This window comes from Arachis stenosperma, chromosome 1 (assembly GCF_014773155.1).
Source record: "Arachis stenosperma cultivar V10309 chromosome 1, arast.V10309.gnm1.PFL2, whole genome shotgun sequence".
In the NCBI taxonomy this organism is placed as follows: domain Eukaryota; kingdom Viridiplantae; phylum Streptophyta; class Magnoliopsida; order Fabales; family Fabaceae; genus Arachis; species Arachis stenosperma.
The window spans coordinates 98,734,919-98,741,438 of NC_080377.1; the positions used below are offsets into that span (position 1 = coordinate 98,734,919).

General features: G+C 37.7%; 1 non-coding gene across 1 annotated transcript; it reads left to right on the forward strand.

The window, feature by feature from the left end:
* Positions 1–3,896: 3,896 nt before the first annotated feature.
* LOC130948795 (small nucleolar RNA R71) lies at positions 3,897–4,000 on the forward strand. The gene has a single exon (XR_009073269.1). It is a non-coding gene; the product is annotated as a small nucleolar RNA R71 (small nucleolar RNA).
* The last annotated feature ends 2,520 nt before the right edge of the window (positions 4,001–6,520 follow it).

The following is a 6,520-nucleotide window of genomic DNA, read 5'->3' on the forward strand; positions in this document are numbered from 1 at the left end:
TTCTTGTTCTTTTGAATTAAAACATTTTTCATTTAAGAGAGGTGAAGGATTAATGGATTTATTCATAGCTTTAAGGCATGGTTACATACTAATGATCATGAAATAAAGACACAAAACATAGATAAACACAACATTAAAAACCGAAAACAGAAAGAAATAAAGAACAAGGAATGAATCCACCTTTAGTGGCGTCTTCTTCTTGAAGGACCAATGATGTTCTTAAGCTCTTCTATGTCCCTTCCTTGCCTTTGTTGCTCCTCCCTCATTGCTCTTTGATCTTCTCTTATTTCATGGAGAATGATGGAGTGCTCATGATGTTTCACCCTTAATTGTTCAACATTGTGGCTCAAATCTTCTAAGGAAGTGTTGAGTTGTTCCCAATAGTTGTTGGGAGGAAAGTGCATCCCTTGAGGCATCTCATGGACTTCTTGATGATGAGCTTCCTCATGCATCTCTTGAGAACCGTGAGGGGTCTCTCTTGCTTGCTCCATTCTCTTCTTGGTGATGGGCTTATCCTCTTCAATAAGGATGTCTCCTTCTATGATAACTCCAGCTGAGTAACATAGATGGCAAATAAGGTGAGGAAAAGCTAGCCTTGCCATGGGTGAGGGCTTGTCGGCTATTTTGTAGATTTCATTGGAGATGACCTCATGAACTTCTACTTCCTCTCCAATCATGATGCCATGAATCATGATGGCCCGATCCATAGTAACTTCAGATCGGTTGCTAGTAGGAATGATGGAGCGTTGAATGAACTCCAACTATCCTCTAGCTATAAGCTTGAGGTCTAGTCTTCTTAGTTAGACTGGCTTGCCTTTGGAGTCTCTCTTCCATTAAGCTCCTTCCACACAAATGTCCATAAGGACTTGGTCCAACCTTTGATCAAAGTTGACCTTTCTAGTGTAGGGGCGTTCATCTCCTTGCATCATGGGCAAGTGGAATGCCAACCTCACATTTTCCGGACTAAAATCCAAGTATTTCCCCCGAACCATTGTGAGATAATTCTTTGGACTCGGGTTCATACCTTGATCATGGTTCCTAGCGATCCATGCATTGGCATAGAACTCTTGAACCATTAAGATTCCGACTTGTTGCATGGGGTTGGTTAAGACTTCCCAACCTCTTCTTCGGACTTCATGTCGGATCTCCGGATACTCATTTTTCTTGAGCTTGAAAGGGACCTCAGGGATCACCTTCTTCTTTGCCACAACATCATAGAAGTGGTCTTGATGGCTCTTAGAGATGAATCTTTCCATCTCCCATGACTCGGAGGTGGAAGCTTTTGTCTTCCCTTTTCCTTTTCTAGAGGATACTCCGGCCTTAGGTGCCATTGATGGTAATGGAAAAAAACAAAAAGCTTATGCTTTTACCACACTAAACTTAAAATATTGCTCGCCCTCGAGCAAGAGAAGAAAGAAGAGAAGAAGAAGAAGAAGAAGAAACTATGGAGCAGAAGGGGAAGGGATGCTTCGGCCAAGGGTGAGAAGAGGGGGTTGTGTTGTGTGAAAATGAAGTAGAATGGAAGGGTATTTATAGGGAGAGGGGGGAGGGTGTGTTCGGCTATTTAGGGTGGGAATGGGTGGGAAATTGGTTTTGAATTTTTGAAGGTAGGTGGGAATATGTTAGGTGGGGATCCTGTGGGGTCCACAGATCCTGAGGTGATCCTGTGGGGTCCACAGGTCCTGAGGTGTCAAGGAATTCCATCCCTGCACCAAATAGGCATGTAAAATGCCTTTGCACACCATTCTGGCGTTTAAACGCCCATTGGTGCACATTCTGGGCGTTCAACGCCCATGTAAAGCATGTTTCTGGCGTTGAACGCCAGTTTCATGCTTGTTACTGGCGTTTAGCGCCAACTTTTCTTCTCTGGGCACATTTCTGGCGTTCAGCGCCAGAATGTTGCTTGTTTCTGGCGTTCAGCGCCAGAATGATGCTCTGTTCTGGTGTTGAACGCCAGCCAGATGCATCTTACTGGCGTTGAACGCCAGCCTGTGCGTCCTCCAGGGTGTGAATTTTTTCTTCTGCTGTTTTTGATTCTGTTTTTAATTTTTATGATTTTTTCGTGACTCCTCATGATCATGTACCTAATAAAACACAAAATAACAATAAAATAGAATAAAATAAAATTAGATAAATAAAATTGGGTTGCCTCCCAACAAGCGCTTCTTTAATGTTAATAGCTTGACAGTGGCTCTCATGGAGACACAAGGTGAGCAGGTCAATGTTGTATAGTTGCCAACACCAAACTTAGAGTTTGGATATGGGGTCTTAACACCAAACTTAGAGTTTGGTTGTGGCCTCACAACACCAAACTTAGAGTTTGACTGTGTGGGCTCTTCTTGACTCTGAACTGAGAGAAGCTCTTCATGCTTACTCTCTTTTGTCACAGAGGGATGACCATGTGCCTTAAACACAAGGTAGTCTCCATTCAATTGAAGGACTAATTCACCTCTGTTGACATCTATCACAGCTCCTGCTGTGGCTAGGAAGGGTCTTCCAAGGATGATGCAATCATCCTCTTCCTTCCTAGTGTCTAAGATTATGAAATCAGCAGGGATGTAAAGGCCTTCAACCTTTACTAACACGTCCTCTACCAATCCATAAGCTTGTCTCAATGACTTGTCTGCCAGTTGTAATGAGAACAAGGCAGGTTGTACCTCAATGATCCCCAGCTTCTCCATTACAGAGAGTGGCATAAGATTTATCCCTGATCCCAGATCACATAGAGCTTTTTCAAAGGTCATGGTGCCTATGGTACAAGGTATTAAGAATTTGCCAGGATCTTGTTTCTTTTGAGGTAGAATTTTCTGAATCCAAGTATCCAGTTCACTAATGAGCAAGGGAGGTTCACTTTCCCAAGTCTCATTACCAAACAACTTGGCATTCAGCTTCATGATAGCTCCTAAATATTGAGCAACTTGCTTTCCAGTCACATCTTCATCCTCTTTAGAGGATGAATAGTCTTCAGAGCTCATGAATGGCAGAAGGAGATTTAATGGAATCTCTATGGTCTCTGTATGAGCCTCAGATTCCTTTGGATCCTTAATAGGAAACTCCTTCTTGCCTGAGGGACGTCCCAGGAGGTCTTCCTCACTAGGATTTTCGTCCTCCTCCTCCCTTGTGCATTCGGCCACATTGATTATATCAATGGCCTTGCACTCTCCTTTTGGATTCTCTTCTGTATTGCTTGGGAGAATACTGGGAGGAGTTTCAATGACTTTCTTACTCAGCTGGCCCACTTGTGCCTCTAGATTTTTAATGGAGGATCTTGTTTCACTCATGAAACTGAAAGTGGCCTTTGACAGATCAGAGACTATATTGGCTAAATTAGAGGTGTTTTGTTCAGAATTCTCTGTCTGTTGCTGAGAAGATGATGGATATGGCTTGCTATTGCTCAGCCTATTGCGTCCACCATTGTTAAACCTTGTTGAGGCTTTTGTTGATCCTTCCATGAGAAATTTGGATGATTTCTCCATGATGAGTTATAGGTGTTTCCATAAGGTTCACCCATGTAATTAACCTCTGCCATGGCAGGGTTCTCAGGATCATAAGCTTCTTCAGAAGCTGCCTCTCTAGTACTGTTGGATGCATGTTGCCATCCATTCAGATTTTGAGAGATCATGTTGACCTGTTGAGTCAACACTTTGTTCTGAGCCAATATGGCATTCAGTGCATCAATTTCAAGAACTCCTTTCTTTTGAGGTATCCCATTATTCACGGAATTCCTCTCAGAAGTGTACATGAATTGGTTGTTTGCAACCATATCAATGAGTTCTTAAGCCTCTTCAGGCGTTTTCTTTAGGTGAATAGATCCACCTGCAGAATGGTCCAATGACATTTTCGAAAATTCAGAGAGACCATAATAGAATATATCTAATATGGTCCATTCTAAAAACATGTCAGATGGACATCTTTTGGTCAGCTGCTTGTATCTTTCCCAAGCTTCATAGAGGGATTCACCATCTTTTTGTTTGAAGGTTTGAATATCCACTCTCAGCTTACTCAGCTTTTGAGGAGGAAAGAATTTATCCAAGAAGGCAGTGACCAGCTTATCCCATGAGTCCAGGCTATCCTTGGGTTGTGAATCCAACCATATTCTAGCTCTGTCTCTTACAGCAAAAGGGAAAAGCATGAGTCTGTAGACTTCAGGATCAACTCCATTCGTCTTTACAGTCTCACAGATCTGCAAGAACTCAGTTAAAAACTGATAAGGATCTTCAGATGGAAGTCCATAAAACTTGCAGTTTTGTTGCATTAAGGCAACTACCTGAGGTTTCAGCTCAAAGTTGTTGGCTCCAATGGCAGGAATGGAGATGCTTCTTCCATCAAACTTGGACGTTGGCTTTGTGAAGTCACCAAGCATTCTCCTTGCATTATTATTATTTTCGGCTGCCATCTCCTTCTCTTGTTCGAAAATTTCTGAAAGGTTGTTTCTGGATTGTTGTAATTTAGCTTCTTTTAATTTTTTCTTCAAAGTCCTTTCAGGTTCTGGATCAATTTCAACAAGAGTGCCTTTATCCCTGTTCCTGCTCATATGAAAGAGAAGAAAACAAGAAGAGAAAGAGGAATCCTCTATGTCACAGTATAGAGATTCCTTTATGTTAGTAGAAGAAGAAAGGGGTAGAAGAATGAAGAAGAATTCGGATTTTTAGATGAAGAGAGGTGAAGAGAAGTGTTAGTAATTAAATAATTAAATAGAAGAAGAAAAGAGAAGGAGATGTTTCGAAAATAATTTTTGAAAAAGGGATTAGTAATTTTCGAAATTTAGAGATAAAATGTAATTAAAATCAAAATATGAAACATTTAGTTAATTAAAAAGAATTTTTGAAAAAGAGAGAGAGATATTTTCGAAAATAGAAGAGAGAGAAGTAGTTAGGTGGTTTTGAAAAAGATAAGAAACAAACAAAAAGATAGTTAGTTGATTGAAAAAGATATTGAAATTAAATTTTAAAAAGATAAGAAGATAAGAAGTTAGATAAGATATTTTGAAATCAAATTTTGAAAAAGATAAAATTTTGAAAAGGATAAGATAAAAAGATAAGATAAAAATTTTGAAAAAAAAAAGATATTTTGAAAAAGATTTAATTTTTTTTTAAAATGACTTAACTAACAAGAAACTACAAGATAAGATTCTAGAATTTAAAGATTAAACCTTTCTTAACAAGAAAGTAACAAACTTCAAATTTTTGAACCAATCACATTAATTGTTAGCTAATTTTTGAAAAAATGATATAAAGATAAGAAAAAGATTTAAAAAAAAATAATATTTTTTTTGAATTTTCGAAAATAAGGAAAAAAATGGAAAAGATAAGATTTTTGAAAAAGATTTTGAAAAGGTAAGATTTTTAAAATTGAATATTTGACTTGACTTGTAAGAAACACTTAATTTTGAAAATTTTTGACCAAGTCAATCCCAAAATTTCGAAAATTTGGTGGGAAATAAGGAAAAGATATTTTTTGATTTTTGAATTTTTAATTATGAGAGAGAAAAACAACAAGATCACTCAATGCATGAAATTTTTAGATCAAAACAATGAATGCATGCAAGAATGCTATGAATGTCAAGATGAACACCAAGAACACTTTGAAGATCATGATGAACATCAAGAACATAATTTTGAAAAATTTTTGATGCAAAGAAAACATGCAAGACACCAAACTTAGAAATCTTTAATGCATGGACTCTAACAAACAAAAAATGCATATGAAAAACAACAAACAACACAAAACAAGAAAACATCAAGATCAAACAAGAGGACTTATCAAGAACAACTTGAAGATCATGAAGAACACTATGAATGCATGAAGTTTTTTTCGAAAAATGCAAGAAAAATTTTAAAGCATGCAATTGACACCAAACTTAAAAATTGACTCAAGACTCAAACAAGAACACAAAATATTTTTGATTTTTATGATTTTCTAATTTTTTTTGGATTTTTATTAATTTTTTCGAAAATAAAGTTTAGAAAAACGAAAAATAAAAGAAAAATTTTGAAAAAGATTTTTGGAAAGAAAATTACCTAATTTGAGCAACAAGATGAACCATCAGTTGTCCATACTCGAACAATCCCCGGCAATGGCGCCAAAAACTTGGTGGACGAAATTGTGATCTATTGTCTTTGTACTTGTATGAAATTTAATAATTGTCTCTATTTGAATTCACAACTCCGTTCAACTAGCCAGCAAGTGTACTGGGTCGTCCAAGTAATAAACCTTACGTGAGTAAGGGTCGATCCCACAGAGATTGTTGGTATGAAGCAAGCTATGGTCACCTTGTAAATCTCAGTTAGGCAGATTAAATTGGTTTATGGTTTCGAAAATATATAATAAAATAGAAAATAAAAAGGGATAGAAATACTTATGTAAATCAATAGTGGGAATTTCAGATAGGTGTATGGAGATGCTGTGTTCCTCTTGAAACTCTACTTCACTACTCGCTCTTCCTTCAATCCTTCTTACTCCTTTCCATGGCAAGCTGTATGTAGGGCATCACTATCATCAATGGCTACTTTTAATCCTC